The sequence below is a fragment of the Arvicanthis niloticus genome, chromosome 11, assembly GCF_011762505.2.
Source record: "Arvicanthis niloticus isolate mArvNil1 chromosome 11, mArvNil1.pat.X, whole genome shotgun sequence".
NCBI classification, from domain to species: domain Eukaryota; kingdom Metazoa; phylum Chordata; class Mammalia; order Rodentia; family Muridae; genus Arvicanthis; species Arvicanthis niloticus.
Window position 1 is genome coordinate 69,381,510 of NC_047668.1, and position 17,619 is coordinate 69,399,128.

Genomic DNA, 17,619 nt, shown 5'->3' on the forward strand with positions numbered 1-17,619 from the left:
GCCTCTCCGTCTCCATAGACAACTGTTCTGACCTTAGACTGCCTCTCCCTGGTTTAGAATTTTATATAAGAGGAATCCTACACGTATTCTTTGTCTAGTTTCCATCTTTGTTTTTAAGGTTTACCTGAGTTGGCATGCGAACCAGTCGCAACAGTCTTTTCTTGTTGCTGTGTAAATTTCCATCTTATAAAGAGATGTCATTTGTCTAGTTGTTTTCCTGTTGGCGAATATTTAGAATTGCAGATTAAAAGCGCAGTCACCGAAGGAGCTGAAGTGAAGCAGGTTGACATTACTAAGTGCTGGCGAAGACGTAGCAGCTGGAGCCCTCATTATCTGGGTGTGGGCGTGTGCAGTGGGGCAAGTGTCACTTCTCAGCAACGGCTCAAAATGAGCACACACTGCTTTGAACACAGCAATTCCATCTATACCCAAGAGAAAGACAGCTATGTCAGCTAAAGGACATGTGCCAGAATGTTCTTGGCAGCTTTATTGATAATTCCACACTGTGTGAACACACGTTCTCCATTATGTGACTGTTCCAGTCTCTCACGGAGCAGTATCGGCCCTACAGGAGGCAGAGGCAGGGTGTCCTGGCGCTCACACCTTGTATGAACTCACTATTAGTTCCTTGGTGTCAATTCCCAGAAGAGACTGAGTCCTGTCCCAGTTTGAACTTCATTACACATGGCTAAGCTGCCCCCAGTCTCCTCCTCCCCTGCTCTTCACCTGTGCCTGTGACAGGGGGCTTTCCCAAACCCCAAAGCCACCCTGTTTAAATATACCCTGCCCCCTCCCCTGGAACCCAGACAGTTCAGACTTTCCTAGAAGGAAGGCATGGTGTCGCTACACTGGACAGTACAATGGCCACCCCTCTCAGGATCAGGCTGCCGTGTCAGCAAGGCCTCATTCCCTCTGCTGCTGACACCAAGCTTATCTGCGTAGCTGTGGCCAGAGCATCTGTCTACTGGTGCTGGCAGCCTCTGTCTCTATAGTGTCCCCACGCGCTGGACACAGGAAGCGTGGCTGAAGCATCCAAGTGAGCAGCTGCACTGGCCTAGAGAGGAGATGCTGATGCAAGCCTGACCAAAGGCTATGTTAGCGGTCAGAGCAGCAACCAGTGCTTCCTCTTCACAGGCTTTGGTTCTCTCCCCAGCCTCTTTCAGTTTTCCTTCCTCAGTGCCCAGGGGATGTCCTCATGTCCCCATGATATTCAGGCAGTGGTGGAGTAGGGGTAAGAATCAAAGCAGCCTAGTGTCAGAGGCTTTCCCTCTTCTCTGCGATCAGAACAGGGTGATGTAAGGGACTCTGAGAAGTCCTCTATCTTGACAAGTTTCCAAATCTTAACAGTGGCAGTGCCTGAAATGCCCCCATTATACCCCTGCCTTTGTGCTGGATACTGCTCCACCCAAGCTGGCGGGAGGCAGAGCGGCCAGAGGGAGGGAAGTCATAAGCAGAAAAGGGGAAGGGAGGCTTCCTGCCTCCCCAACTTCCCAGCCCAGCTGCCATGGGGTGGGTCAGGCCAGCTGCCCTCAGCCCTTCTAACACAACCTGGCCTATCTCCAGATCAGGGAAGACCCAAGATTTAATGTCCCCCAAGTTCTTTGCTGTTAGGTATCTGACCTCTGTCATCAACACACACACACACAAAGAAAGAGAGAGAGAGAGAGAGAGAGAGAGAGAGAGAGAGAGAGAGAGAGAGAGAGAGGATGGCAGGAAACAAAATGGCTAGGCAGAGCCTAAGGACAGACTATGTATGACTCTGGTAGAGGAACTTAGTCACTGACTGAGCCAAAGGTTAGAGAAAAAAAAATGAGTCTGGGGTCATGGCTGACAGTTCACAGAGATGGGAATAAACACCAGAGGGAGATAAAAAGGAAAGAGATGGAGGACAGGCTACCCAGACAGATGCTTCTGATCCCAGTGACCCCCTCCTCTCATCCACTTGGAGATCCTTCAGTCAAGGAACCTGACCTTCTGCAGCTTCATTCCCCATCCTACCCCTTGAGCTCACCCTTAGCCTTGGATCCTGGAGCCACAACACTGCTGCCCTCTTTCCAAGGGTTCTTACCCAGGTCTAGAAGTTCTGAAGCATAGATAAGAAGAGCAGGAAGCTATGACCTCTATTTAGCCTGTTCCAGGGAGCTAGGAGCTTCCTGCCTAAGGGCAAAGGGCCAGGAGATATCCTGGGTCAGAGCAGGGGAGAGATGGGATGGCAGCCTGGAAGGGGTAACCTCTAGACTGTTGGTCCAGGAGCCCTCTCTGTGGAAGAGAGCAGCAATAAGCATCAGACATTCTCTCATGCAGCAAGGGTGTATAAGTGGTCATCACAGCAAATATGGCTCCACCCGGCTCAGACTAGGGAGCCCCCAGTTGGACAGCTAAGTACCAGCCTTCATACTCACGTGCCCCAACTAGAAAGGATGAGACCTTTGTCTCAAGATGGGGCATGGAGGCCCAGAGAACAGAGGCTGAGCTGGAACCCAGGGCAATCACAGGGGTCTTGAACTTGAGCCTGACCTCAGTTCATGCTATCTGTGGCACTGCATAAGCCGGCATTTCTGCACAAAGAATCACAGTGCCATGGAGTCTCAAAGGCCAGAACTAAGCTTGCTGTTATTGCCGTCTGTCTGCCCACAGATAAGTTACTGCCCAGCCAGGGGGATGTGACAGGGATTCTCAGCTTGGAAAAAGTCCAGAGAACTGGGACCAGCCATCCCTAGTCCTTCCCTCCAGGGCTTGATGAGGAGCACAGGCTGGCTTGGAGGGGTATACAGCTGCCTTGGCACCCAGACGGCAAGTGTGGTTTTTCTTATCTGGAACTAGGATTAGGCAATGTCACCCACAGGGGTGGGGAGGCTAGGATCAAACCCAACAAATTGCCAGAGGAAGTTTAAGCATCCATCCATCCAGTTATCATTAAGAAAATTGTACCCTAAATCAAGGAAAATAAACCAAGGAAGAAAAATATCCCCTCTAAGTCAGTGAACATCAGAAGGAGCTTTCAGGGTGGGCCCGGCCCTGGCCTCTCCATCACCCTTGCTGACCTTGGTTGGGCTCAGATCAGGCAACCTGCTCCCTTCCCATGGCCTTTCCTGCCCACCACTCTCCCTCCGGCCACCAGTCACCGAGAGCTGTTTCCAGGGTGACCCGAGGAGCAGAGGAGGGCTGTGACAGGGGGCTGGGGGCTGAGGGCTCTGAAATCCTGAACTAGGGCAGGGCTGGGGCAGCATCTCAATGAAGCTGCTGAGAGATTCCAGGCCTCCCGCCAGCTGCATGCAAGACCTACAAGGGGGACCTTCGCCACCTCCCTGTTCCAAAAGCAGCTGAGACTGAGCAGCTTGAGAGGACTGCAAGACAAAGCTAGAGCCAATCCTGAATGCTGGGTATCTTGTGCTCTGCTGGGGGTCAGCAGCCACTGCAGAAGCAGCCGACTGGGCCCAGCCTGGAAGGGACTGGTGATCTTGGGTCTCCCCGCTCCAGTCCTAGCTGCTCAGCTTAATATGCCTTAGGGCCAGGGTTCTGCCTGCTCTTTGGAGTCAATCTGGACCTTAAAAGCAGTCCTGTTCTGGGCCTCACACTGACTCTGCAGTGACTTTGCAGTGACTCGCACTGAGTCTGCAGTGGACAGCCAGGGCAGGCAGTCATTAGATTGACTAGGTTCTAAAGGAAGAGCCTGAGATGCACTGTACTTGGACAGGCCTCATAAAGCTCCTTGCTGATTCACAGATTAAAAAGTATCAAAGGCCCTGCAAACAGACAAAAACCACTTTCCGGTGAAAACTGTTCAGGGGTAGGAGGGCGCACACATGCGCAATGCTATGCCTATGGGTATGCGCATGCGCAATGCTATGCCTAGTTTATAAACAGAACTCAGAACTTTCCTGTCATCATCCCTATGGTGAATGGCAAAGCATGGACTCAGATTTGGGATCTCTCCACATGTGTCGCCAAAACAGACTAACTCAGAAGCTCCAGAATATCACCAGAAACTGGAGGCTGGGGTCAGCTGGCCTGCTCTGCACACACTCTCCTGGCTATTCTCTAGTTCTCTCTGAAGTGAGTCCCCTGCCCTGCCATGGGCCTGCCCTTCCTGCTTTCCATAGAGGCTCCTCGTACCTCAGTTCTCTAGTTCTGCTTTCTTTTCAGTTCCAAATCCTACAGTCACTGAAGATCAAGGCCAGCAACACAGTTACCCTAGAATGAAGAAGTGGGTCATTTTTCCAGGCCTGGGCAAGAGCTGTTGGAGGCTAGAAGAACATCATGTCCTCTGCCTTTCAGGGGTCAGTCATTCATGCTCCCCATCAGAGACCCTCACAGCCCAGGAAAATTTCAGTCCCTCCTTCAGTGCCCATCTTGGTTTGAAAAGCTCTCATTAGAGGTCACTATGTCCCTGCAGCCCCTAGAGCTGGTGACACCTGAGTCCCGTGGTATAGCCGCTGCAAAGCACTTCTGAGTTCTCAGAACCTGCACAAAGATGTGTGGGAAAGTCCCATTGAGTACATTCGATTTTCTCTGGCTAAATCTAATTAAGATGAAACCTGAGCCTTCTCAAGAACCATCCTATATTATTGGGCACTCCTAGAAAGCTAAAACTCACCTACATCCCTCAGCACCCCTCTCTGGACTCTTATTTCAACAACAAAATCCATGGCTTCTGCTTCCCAGTGAACCTAATAAGCAAGAATGGCCACCCTTCCCCCACAGCAGGCTCTCTCTCCACTGCTACCTGGCATTCTTTCTCATTTCCTAAGAGTCCAAACAAAAGAAAGCCAGACCAGCAACCAGAAGCAGGGTGGGTGAGGGAGGGCCCAGGGGCCATTATGGGAGTGAGCAAGTCCAATCTCACCGGCAGGATTTGGTCCTGCAGCAAAGGTGACGGGAGCCAGGCAAGGGTCACGTGATGCAGTGGAGGACCCAGCAGGCCCACATCCCAGAACCCAGAAAGGCTGACAGCGAAGATTGGCAGAGGGATCGTGCACATGTCAGGTGATTTCACCTTCCCTGGTAATTCTACATGGCTGCCATTCACCCCACTTTCCAGATGACTTAGCCAGGGCACAGAAATGCTAGACAGCGTGTGGAGACTACCTGGTACAGTCAGGATCCGAACTCAGGCAATCTGGCTCCAGGCTTGCTTCCCTACCACACCACCCTTGAGTACAGAGGCAACCAGGGCCTGCCATTGGATGTTCGGATAGCCATGCAAAACTCAGCAGCTTGATGCATCTTTATCCCCTCACGAACCTGCATTGGGCAGGTCATGATGAGAAGGGTTAGTTCCTGCTCCACAAGATGGTGATTGTGTGCTCGTCATCTGCAGATGGGAAGATCCATTTGCAAGATGGCTCACATGGTTAGCAAGTGAAGACTGGCTGTCAGCTGGGGATGCAGCCAGACCTGAGAGCGGGAGGCCCTTCCTCTGCACACAGGCCTCTGTGCCCCCACCAGCTGTGGCTGGTCACTTAGACTTCCTCTCAGCATGGAGTCTTTGTGCCAAGGGTGAGAAATCCTACAAGATTGGAAGGGGAAGTTAACGGTTTCTAAAAGCCTAGGTCTGCACAGAGCATGGCTTTCCCCAAGTGTATTGGTCAATACAGCCATAAACCCCAGACTGTGCAGGAGACCATCTGAGACCTGTCTTTAGATAGAAGGAATGCCAGAACATTCCCCGCCCACTCACCTCCAAACACCCTCCCCAAACAGTGAAGAGCCTCAAGACACCTTGTCCTGTGGCACCTCTTCTCAGGCCAGGACAAGCACAGACCTTCTTCCTAGACACTGTCTCCATGGCTAGATTTCTTAACCCTGAAACTTTTTTGAACCTCTTTGAAACATTGTCAAAGCATGCTCCCAATTCCAGCGTCTCAACCATAAGCAGAGAACAGCATTCACACATGGCCCCCAGCTTTCTCCATACAATTTTTATTTTGGTATAGTTTTACATTTATGGGGAGCGACCACAAAGATGGTGAGTTCCCATCTTCCCTCCCCTCAGCGTCACCTCGGTCACCTCGAACTGGCAGGGCTCATTTGTCACATCTCATAATCAGTTGGGTGATGTTACAAGCAGCATTACTAAACTATGCGTCCACTTCATTCCTTCACTTTAGCTGCTTCACCTAACATCCCTTTCTGTTCTGAGAGACTCTCTGCACTGAGTCATCGTGTCTCCCGAACTGTGACAGCTTCTCAGACATCCCACCATTTTGAGAACTATAGATCAACCTATAAAGTAAGTATGTAAAGTAAGATCACAGAGGTAAGTGCCCTCTCATCATGTCCCATGGAGCTCACATCATATCGATGTTAGCTCTGACAACTGGCTGAGGGAGGCCGTGCCTCTCTGCCAGGATAAAGGTCTTCCTTCGTCTTTGAAGTCTGTGCTGTCTGGAAGTCACACGCACAGCCAGTTCTGAGTATCTGTCTCAATCACCTGCAGTTCTTCTGCACCAGAGATTTCTATCTTTTCTCCAGTTTACTTAGTCTGTCCTTCCTCTACGCAAGCACAGATGCTGAGGTGCTTGTTCTGAGCTTTGGGTCACACAGTCTGGTGCTGTTGCATTTAACATGTCACACACCTTTAATCCCAGCACACGTGTTCAGCTTCATCCAGGGGAACTTCTGTGTGACTCCCTTGTTCCTCTGACACACTCCCGCTGTTTGTGTGTTGGTAATTCCATAACATTCCAGTGCTAGAAGATGCTCAGGGTGCATTTCTGAATCACTGACTTCTCCAGGAAGCCCTGGTTCCCTTTATTGGAGAGGAAAATTAGGAGTTTCATGCCTCTATTGACCTAGCTAGCCCAGTGTCCCCAAACTAAAATCAAGAACCAAGATCCGGACACTAGGGTGTGTCCATTGCTACTGTCAATCCTACTAGACTGTCAGCTGACAGAGCTTGTGAGTGTATGAGCATACTAACTACTCAGACGTACACGAATCTGTCACTGTTTCTATAGCTGTCTACCTGCGTGGATATCAAAGAAGCCAGATCTCAAGTGCTGCAGTTCTAGGTGATTGCCCTAGGAATCAGGATAGCCTGAGGCTGTTACTTCCAAAGTGAGAGCCCTGGCACCGGCCATCCACCATCCATTTACCTAACTATTCAGTCCTATCCTCCTGCACAATGGCTTTGGACTAGCTAATCCTTGCTCCAAGGGAAAGTTTTATCAACTAGAGACAGCAAGTAGGCACAGTTTCTTATGTCACCGTCTTAACACATTTCACTCATTTTCAAGGTCGCTTAGGTCAGAACTCACCCCCCTCAGATGAAGCTGCCTCAAATTATATATATATATATATATATATATATATATATTCAGTTAGTTCTGTTCATTTCTACAAACAATAATGGCATCATCTAACCATCTTGAAATCTGCATAAAGCCTCACTCCTTGTGCTACAAAATACTGTGGGTTTTTTTTTTTAATACACTTCATTTTTTATGTACTGTGTGTGCTGGGAGAGAGTGTGTGTCTGTATGGAGGGGAGGAGTCAGTTCCTTCCCTCCTTCCATCATCTTGGTCCTGGGGATTAAACTCGGCTCATCATGCTTTGTGACAAACATTCTGAGCCACTGAGCCATTGAGACAGCCTGACGCTGTGGGTTTTCACAGATGTTAGCAAGCATGAACAGCGTCATGTGTCACGTATTTACCATGCCAATGCAATGCAAAACCATTACCCTGGCTGCAGAAAAACCTCCCCCCTTCCTCCCATAGATTTAAACGTTGATTTCAGAGCTCCTCTTTGCACATGGTCTCATGTGACCCTCAGAGCAGCCACAACTGTTGGGAAAGGCAAAGAGGTCCAGTCTAGAGAGGAGGAAACTGATACTCCGAAGTGTGACAGGCTTGCCTTGGGCCTCTTAGCTAGTAGCTCCAAGCCTGCTGAGACCCTGAGCCTTCTCATTCTGGTTCTGACACCGAGTCACTGCGTGTCTATGAATTAATCACCTCCCTTGGCTGGCTTACTTGTTCCTGTGAGACAAGGCGCTTCGTAAGGCCACATTCATGTCTAGCTGGTTATGTCTAGCTTTTGGCATGATGGTGACTTACCCGCAGGGAGATTTGAAGGGCGTCACCAATAGGGAAGATGACTGGAGAAGTTGGGCCCAAGCAAAGGTCAAGATCTGCAGAAGCAGGTCCAAGCCAGGTCAGTGATGGGCTGTCCAGGAATCAGGGTAGATGCGCCCAGGTCACGTGTGTGAGCGCACAGAAACTTTACAGCCCCATTCTGAACTGCAGTCCTCAACCCCATGGGGTATGACTTGCAACTTTTCAAAAGTTGAATGAAGAAAAGCACACACACACACACACACACACACACAAAACCAAACTGTGCACACCACATATTATTATCTGCCCCTGCTCTAATTTATAGGCCAAAATGTCAAATGTATGATGTATGGGTCCAAAACAGCTGGAAGCTGCTGCCCAACAGAAATCTAACGCCCACTTAGATTTATCCTTACGTAACTCCCATGCCCACCATCATGCACCTTCAGCCGCTTGGCAAGTAAACCAACAGAGGCCCAGAGAGGCGCCATGAGAACTCCACTGGCTCCCAACTGGTGGGAGAGGCTCAAACCCAGCAGGAGCTTCCTGTCTTTGGTCCCTCACAGAACCACAGCACTCGCCTGCTTCACGAAGGCCACACAGCAAGGCTCATGGAGGAAGGTCCAGGGTAGAGGTGGCCAGGACCCCTGATCCAAGCTCACCACACGAAGGCTAGGCAGGATGAGGGGCCACTCACACTCAGAGATACTCTAACCAGAGCCAGGCTCCTCTGGATTTGTCAGTGAGAAGAGCAGTGAGCTGGAGAAGTGAAGACCAGCCCCCAGCCTCCACCGTTGGCCTGATGTACTACGTGTAGCCAATACCTCCCCATTCAACACTTGGGCTGGGCCTCTCAGCATCCTCAGGTTCTACTGTGACTTCAAAGGTCCTGTCTTCTGCCTCCTACCTTTCCTACTCTGTCCTGATCAATGTGAGCCTTCTGGAAGCCACACTTTGCTGCCTATTTCCTGTCCCCTGATCCAAATGCCCACACCCCTGTGTTAGCTGGTGATTCACAGGCTCACCGCACACTAATCACTTGTCCTCAGGTACCTGGTATGAAGAAGCCCTCGGTTTCCCTGTAAAGAGGAGGATCCCACTTTTCTGTGGAACACAGACCACCAGTCCATGTCTAGGGGACTTTCCCTAGGACTGTCAACCTGCACATCACCCATGGTCTGTTCGTTCAAGAATTCCAGTGTCAGAACATCCCCGGCAGCGGAAACAAAGACAGGAAAACTAAAGGGTAGGAGTTTACTATAGCCCAGGCTGTCTCACCAACCTTTTCCTGCTGCTACCCAATGTCGAGCCAGGAACTTCTCACGTACTACCAAAGGTCCCAGAAGACCCACATGGCAGCCCTGGTGGGAACCTGCCTACAAGCCTGTTGGGTTCGTTGGCCTGGAAATAGCACCAGACCTTCACTTCAGGATTTCACTGAAATGCCACCAACCCAGAAAAGCTAACTCTGACCACCTTCCTCACCTGGCTCCCAACAACCCTTTGCATCTGTCCTGACTGTTCCACCCCATCAAACGGCCCGCCTCCCGTATTTGTTCTTCATGGCCTCCGAAACCAGAACACGCACGGCAGTCTTGACACCATTGGTGGCTTTTCTCTGCCACTGAGAGTCACGCCTGGCACTGAGTAGATGCTCAGTGTATATTTTCAGTGAAAAACAGAGTGAAATTCTGCTGAGCACGCTGCACACCTTTAATCCCAGTCAGCAGGCAGAGACAGGTGGAACCCTGAGTTCAAGGCCAGCCTGGTCTACAGAGTGAGTTCCAGGACAGTCAGGGATACAGTAAAACTTTGTGTGTGGTAGGGTTTCAGGAAGGGGGATTCTTGGGTCCTAAAATTTCCAGAAGTAACCAACTCATGACTTGCCCAGCTCTCTTTGAACATCGTTTCCCACTGAGTTCTAAACAACAGACTCAGACATCAGGCCCTCTCCTTGGCCACCCCAACTGAGGCTGCTGCAATTACCTCAAGGCTAGGAATTGACCACAAGACACTGAACCTCCAGGAACTCTCAGCTAGCCCGTGTTCAAATGCAACTGTAGAAGCCTGTGTGCGCACACACGGCTTCCCAACCCAGCCTGCACACCTCAAATGCTTCCTTCTAACCTAGAGGTCCCCTCGCTAGAGGCGGGGCCAAAGCTTCACCTAAGGCCATTCACAGGAAAGCTGCCCTCTGTCCCCCAAATAATTAGCTTCCCTCCTTCTCTCGCTCTCACACTGGGAATCGAACTCATAGATTTATAAATGTTACCATTTTGTATCCCCTAACTCTCCCCAGAGCTTTCCCGATTTCCTTCCATTTAGGATGGGCCAAATTCCAGAGGTACTCTGCAAAGCCTGAGGAACACCTGAGGCTGCTGGACTAGAGCAAGCTGAAAGTCAAGATGGTAGGCCTCCAAGCGTGGATCCCCAGATTGGGGAGGTTGATCCTGGCATGAGAAAGGTTCCGAGGACAGACACATTAAGCCTCAGAATGGGCAACTGTAGATATGGACACCTAAGAAAACACAAATCAGGGAACGAGCTGGAGAGACACATAGATGGGGGGAAAAAGAAAAGAAAAGAAAAATAGACGGAGAAAGAAAGAAAATCAGAGCAAACAGTGCGCCTGCGCTCAGCCAGACAAGGACAGGCAGAGGTCGTCGGCAGAAGACACAGAGGCCCAGGGTGGCAGAAGACGCTGAATCGCCCTCTGTTCTTCCGCCGCACTGAGGGGCTTTCTTCGCGGCCGTGGGAAAGTGGTGGGCGAGCGCGCGCCCCGACTGCCCTGTGGACAGTAATTAGCCGGATTAGGGCGGGAGCTGCGCGGCCCTGCAGGCCTGGCCCCAGGAACAAAGGCCCCTTTGCCCGCTCAAACATGGGTCATGAGGTCACCAGGCAGGGTGCTCTAGGAATGGGCAAAGGAACACCCGCCTGCAGAATAAGGTCTCTGTGCACCTGCAGGGAAGCATGCTGGGTGGGAACCCTTTAGGAGGCTGCGGCCGGGCATGGGGGTCAGACTTGGGGATGAGGGGTAGAAGAGAAGAGGAGGAAAAGAGACATACAAATATAAATGTTGTGATCAGAGGGCAGGGACCTAAGCCATCTTAGTAATATCACGCTGTTTGTAATTTGGATAACAATTTATACCGGGTGCCCACACCCCGTGCCCCCCAACCCCGCCACACACACACATCTCATTAAGAAAAGGCCGTTGTGGTGCCAGACACCTGTAGTCCCAGTGCTCCAGAATGGGAAGCAAGAGGACCGGGCAGTCTAGACCAGCCTAGGCTACTAATGAGACGCCCGTCCCAATGTGACCCTGTTATAGCAATGGGTTTTACAGATAATCAAGGTGGGGTGCAAAGAGGTCTGGAGGAAGAAGTGTCTCACGTCTCCACTGATACATAGTAGGCATCCAACAAGTGTGTGTTGGGTGGGTTACAAGGTTGGAAGTGTCTGGAAAATACCGAAATACATAGTGCCCTCCCTGCTCACCTCTAGCCTGTGAAATCTGGGCAGTGGAGGCTCCCAGCTTATATGAGGTCTACTTCCTTCCAGGACAGGAATGAGACAGTGCTTGCATCCACCTGGAGCAATGCAGGGACACCAGAGTCAGGAGATGGGGGTGGGAAATGGGACTAGCTTTCTTTCCGTTCCATCTCTTAAAGCTCTGTGTGCAACCATGGAAGAGGGCCCCTCCAAAGCACCAAGGGAAGGGGTCAGAAGAGGAAGAACACAGTCTTTTCCCCACCACTAGATCTGGGGGACACTTCAGGGAGCAGCAAAGTTTGTAGATGCTGTCCACTAGCTGTCCACAAATCTCTCCTCACAGAAGATGGTATCAGGCACCAGCACACACCTGTCCGTGGTGGCAGGGAGGGCAACGGGTGTGGTAGGGATGGACAGATGGATATGATGCAGGTGGTTGGCACTTGAGGGTTATGGGGACTGAAGACTTCGATGCATGTGCCACCAGACAAACTGGTCAGATTTGAGCTTTCTCAGAGAAAAAAAGAAATCTGGCTTTTCAGGTAAGATGTCCAAGCAGGAAGGATGATGTGGGGGCCACATTAGCATAGGCAAAGAAGTTCTGCCTCCTTCTGAATTCTGAGAATGTCCAGGCTGCTCCCCCTAAATGTACCTCGCCCTTGTCAGTGAGTGAGAGAAGGGTGTTAAAATATGTGATGTTGGATGCCAAGCCCTCCCTAGCCAGGGTTCCTGTGTCCTGCTCTAGGCTGTCCCCATGCAGAGGACACTGTTAGGGTTTACTTGGTTGAAGTACTTTGGTGGCTCAGGGCCAAGGTATACAGCAGATATTACACCATGCAACAGAACTCAGGCAAGACATTTACTGAGGGGTGGGAAGCGAAAGCCTACCTCAGAGTGGGGGCAAGACAGACAGATAGACAGTAAGGGCTGGCTGTGATGGTGAGGACCCTTTAAGGTGCCACATTTGGCATGGCTCTGAGGTGCTGAAGGCAGGCTGGGGCTAAAACAGTACCTGCTCCAGAATCTGCAGGCCAGACAGTGCTCAGGCAGAGGGTTTCTAAGCCAGTAGGATCGAGATAACTAGGCTCAGAGCCAGGGGACAGAGTTTCTGACCCCCAGCTCAGATGAGGAAGCTCAGTGAACCATGGAGTGAGGTCTGTCTCCTGGGAGGGCATCACAGGCTGGGAGAGCATCGAAGGCTTGGCAAGCTTGTCCACTGCCCAGCCTTCCTCACACACTGCCTCTTCCCTCCTCCTTCCATCCCTCCATGCTATCTCCTTTCAGACCCAAAGTCTCCCCTGGTGGCTCTTCCCTCGAGCTCAATGGTTCTTAACCATCCTAATGCTTTGACTCTTTAACATAGTTCTTCATGTTGTAGTGACCCCCCCAGCCATAAAATTAGTTTCACTGCTACTTCATAACTGCAATTTTACTACAGTGAACTGTAATATTAATGTCTGTGTTTTCTGATATCTGTGAAAGGGTCATTTGACCTTCAGAGGGTCACAACTCGGGAGCTGAGAACCAGTGCTCTACCGAGAGAGACAGGCCTGAGTAGCAAGGAGCTCCTAGCCTCTGAAGTTGACTTGGGGAGAGGGGGATGCTGGCTTTGGGCTAGCAGTGGCTAAAATGGTGACTGGATATCAGAGTCTTCTCTCTTCTAGGAGCCAGAAGCCCATGAGAGGGCTTAGCTCCAGATCTCCCTCAGAGAGAAAGAAGTTCTCTCCCACCCCGTCACCATCGTAACACCCCATTCTCCACCCCCCTCGCCCCAACAAAGAGGAGGAAGATTGGAAAACTGAGCCTGAACTCTGTAAAAAAAGACTGACAGAGAGGCAGAAGGAGCACTACACCCGGCAGTGTGTGGCCTCAGGGACGACTCTCTATCTTTTGCAAGGGCTCCCCGACTCCCTGACACTTTCCAAGACAGCCAGACCTCTAGTCATGGTGAATGCTTGCTTCCTGTCCCAGCCCTAACCCACTAAGGTGGGGATGGGAGTTCTCCAGAGAATATCCTCAGAGAAATGTGGTATGTCTTAGCTGCCTCTGTCCCTGATCAAATTTCTAAGCTCTTTTCCCAGCCAGGCCCAGAACAGGGACAGGTCAATAGAAGTCATTCCCTTCCCCCCACTTTATTTTGCACACAACCAGCAGGTAGCTCATGTTCCCACTCTGGAAGCCCCAGGCTGCAGCCCGGCCCTTTCCTCCTGGAAGGAAAAATTGTATTCGGAGACTCGTGAACCATGAACATTTACCCAAACCTCGAGCTTAAAGGAGAATCACCCAGAACGATTCCCCTCCCCCAATCACCACCTCCAACTTCTGAGTCATGGGTATGTTCCTGAGTCCTGGCTTAGATACCTTAAGTGACATGGGATGGATACACCAGGACAGGCCTGAGTGTAAGGAGGGGTAGGAGCAGAGAGATGCTGACTCCTCTGTTACTGTGATGTCGCCCTTGGACCTGCTGGGGAAAAGACAAGAGTGGACATTCAAAGCACGTTAGGCAGCAAGTTAAGGTGGACCCAAGTGACCAGAGTGTCCTGCTGACGGGACAAAGAGAACACCAGAGTGTGCGGCAGGTCCCCTAACTGAACTCAGCAAGCCCTTCGGATCCTCCTCCAATGACAGAGACCAGGAGAGTAGGAGCAGTCTCCATGACTCTTCAAGGGACATTGTTCAAGACCCCTAGCAGGGCTGTGGATGCCGTTCAGTTGGTAGAAGGCTTGCCTAGCATGCACAAAGCCCTGTCTTCAGTTCCCGATACGGTTTAAACCGAATGTAGTGGTGCATGCTTGCCGTTCTTACACTCAGGAGCAGAGGCAGAAGTAGAAGAAGCTTAAGGGCATCTCCAGCTACATAGCAAGTTCAAGGCCAGCCTGGGATACATGAAACCATGCCTTAAAAACCTAGCAGTGGGCTAGAGAAATGGCTCATGGGTTAGTGTGTATACTCTTCTTTTAGAGAACCAGAGTATACTTCCCAGTACCCATGTAGTGTGACTTACAACTGCCTGTAACTCCAGCTCCAGGGGATCTGACCCCTCTTCTGTTCTCTGAGGAGACTGTATTCACAGGCACAAGCATATACTGCCCTCCAACACACACATACAGAGTCATACACACACACACATGCACACACATATATACACATACACATGCACACAGAGAAAGGGAGAGAGAGAGAGAGAGAGACAGAGAGAGAGAGAGAGAGAGAGAGAGAGAGAGAGAGAGAGAGAGAGAGAGAGAGCAAACAGATCAAAACAGATGGTCTTTGGGATTCAGCCGGGGCTGACCACGCCCATGCTGACTCAGCTACTAAAGGTCTTATTTTATGTCCCTGTTGTTTTATAACATCAGGAATTGAAACCAAGTTTAGCCAGGCAAGTTCTCTATCACTAATTCACATCCCTATAACCCCCGAGTTTCAATATACATACTGTTTTATTTTGCCACATGGTCTCACTTAAGTTACCCAGGCTGGTTTTGAACTCATTCTATGATCCACTCAGGCCTTGAATTTGCAGTCTTCCTGCCTCAGGTTTGTGAGTAGCTAGGATTACAGGTACCTGCCACCAGGCCTGTCTTGTGCTCATTTTTTATCCATCTTCTGACCACTGACATTCCACACTTTTGGGACTTGCAGTAAATTTGGAGTCCTGAGCCCCTCCATCCTACTCAGTGAAACCCAGAGCATTCATTTTTAGTACAGTCCAATATGGCTGTGGAAACACTCAGATCTCCTTCCCATGCTAAGCCATCTTGCCATTTTTTTGCTGCCTCTCTCACAGCAAACAAAAAATAGCCTGGCAAAAAAACCAAAAAGCCAAAAAAAAAAAACAATACAAAACAAAAAACCCTCCCTGTTAGAACCCCCACTGTCCCAGATTTCCTCCCATGGGTGAGGACCCTGCCCCTATAAATGACCTTGTCAAAGAAGATTCTAGAAGATAAAGACAAGATAGCTTATAGCAGAGTTGTGATGGGGGCACTGGGTTAGGACATAGGCTGAACTTCTCAGACAAAGAACAAGACTTAATCATATTGCCCAAGGGCTATGATCCAGCTCTGCTCAGAGCCTTGAAAAGACTGAGAAATAAGCCATTTGTTCCTCTTTGGCGTGGGAAGAGCTCTGGTTAGAGAGGCAGCCTGGACTGAGCGTAAGGCTCGGCTCAGGCCTCCCCAGCTGTATGACCTTGAACAGTGACTTCATCCTCTCTGATGCTCAGCTCCCCCGAGACAGAAAGCATTCCTCACACAGCCGTTAAGAAGAGTAGATGCAATAATGTAAGGACCACTCTGGGATGTTGCTTGTTGAATGTGTAAATGGATAAGAAAGAGAATTGATGGGGGCTGGGGAGATAGCTCACCAGTTAAGAGCACTTGCTGCTCTTACAGAGGACCCCATTCAGTTGCCAGCACCCACATAGTTCATTATAGTTTCAGGAGAGATCCAATGTCTTCTTCTAGCCTCCAAGGGCACCAGGGATATTTGTGGTGCACATACATGCAGGCACTCACACAAAATAAAATTTGGAAAAGTGGATGGATGGATGGATGGATGGATGGATAGATAGATAGATGGATGGTGAATGGATAGATGGATGGATGGATGGATGGATGGATGAACAGATGGGTAGATAGATGGATGGATGGATGGACAGATGGATGGACAGACAGATGGAAGGACAGACAGATGGACAGATAGATGGATGGGCAAATGGGTAGATGGATGAATGGATAAACGGATAGATAAATTGATGGATGGATGGTGGATGGATGGATGGATGGATGGATGGACAGATGGATAGATGGATGGATGGGTGGACAGATGGATGGATAGATGGACAGATGGACGGATGGACAGATGGACAGATGGATGGCTGGGCAAATGGGTAGATGGATGGATGGATGGATAAATGGATGGATAGATAAATTGATGGATGGATGGATGGATGAACAGATGGATAGATGGCTGGATGGGTAGACAGACGGATGGATGGACAGATGGACAGATGGATGGCTGGGCAAATGGGTAGATGGATGGATGAATGGATGGATGGATGGATGGATGGATGGATAAATGGATGGATAGATAAATTGATGGATGGACGGTGGATGGATGCATAGATGAATGGATGGACAGATGGGTGCATAGATGGACAGATGAGTAGATGGATAAATTAACAGATGGTCATTCTTCTTTCTTGCAGACCATCAGCCTCTACTTCTGAATTGATTAGTCCCACCTCAGAGTAGTTCTCTGACATCTATCAGATGCCTCAATTTGGGGTCCACAGCATACCCTTGGGGAAACTTCACCTCTTTCTCTGTTACAGTTCCCCCAGTGTCCCTCTCTCAATCACCATGCTGATGTCAAGGCATTCTCGTGTGGCACCAGGACTCCTCCATGCAGGATACCCATATATCAGGACACAGCAGTGAGCTACTGGCTCAGCTTGGGACTCTTTTCTTGCCAGTTTCTAGGCACAGCTCTGTCCACAGACCTGTGTGGGAAATCAGCTGTGTGGGTGGGGCAGAGATTTGGGTCTTGAGATTCAGAGTCTAGGAAGAAAAGGAGGAGAGAGTTAGCAGGTGGTCATTGCTAAGCACAAGAAAGCAGTCCTATGTGGAGTATCTGGAGAAGACTTGTGAAGAGATGACTTCTCAGTCTTCAAGAACGGGTAGATGTGGAGTACCCAAGCTGGAAGAAGAGTGCTCCAAGGAGAGAGAACAACCTAAGCAAAGGCAAGAGGGGTGAGGTGGGGTATGGATGTCTGCTAGGAGCACAGGGAGGGAAAGAGACGTGAAGTGGCATGGCTTTGGGAGGCTGTGGTACACACGGGGAGTGTGACAGCAAGAACTTCTAGATGATTATTCAAGCAGAGTTCAAGGTCATGATCAGGGTCTGGTTTCTCCCACTCGCTTCAAGGTCTCAGACCACAGCCACTTTCAGATCCACTTTCACCCATCCCAGCAGGCATTGGTGAGCCCTAGACTGAGGGGAAGGGGTTATGCTCTTCAGAAATTCAGAGCATCGGGGTGTTCTGTGCTTTTGGTAACCATCAAT

At 50.2% G+C, this 17,619-nt stretch overlaps 1 long non-coding RNA gene across 28 annotated transcripts in view; it reads right to left on the reverse strand.

Annotated features, from left to right (window-relative positions):
- The window catches only part of LOC143443925 (uncharacterized), a 100,542-nt gene that overhangs the window by 33,207 nt on the left and 49,716 nt on the right, over positions 1-17,619 (reverse strand). For 18 of the 28 annotated variants that reach the window (XR_013113360.1, XR_013113366.1, XR_013113362.1 and 15 more), the window contains 3 exons: positions 8,059-8,132; positions 6,579-6,751; positions 125-422 (listed from right to left, as the gene is read on the reverse strand). This is a non-coding gene — a long non-coding RNA (uncharacterized LOC143443925). Of the gene's footprint in view, positions 1-124; positions 423-6,578; positions 6,752-8,058; positions 8,168-11,556; positions 11,649-13,911; positions 14,525-14,557; positions 15,254-17,619 lie in introns of those variants that run through there. The other 10 variants (XR_013113368.1, XR_013113361.1, XR_013113354.1 and 7 more) reach the window with 9 other exon arrangements.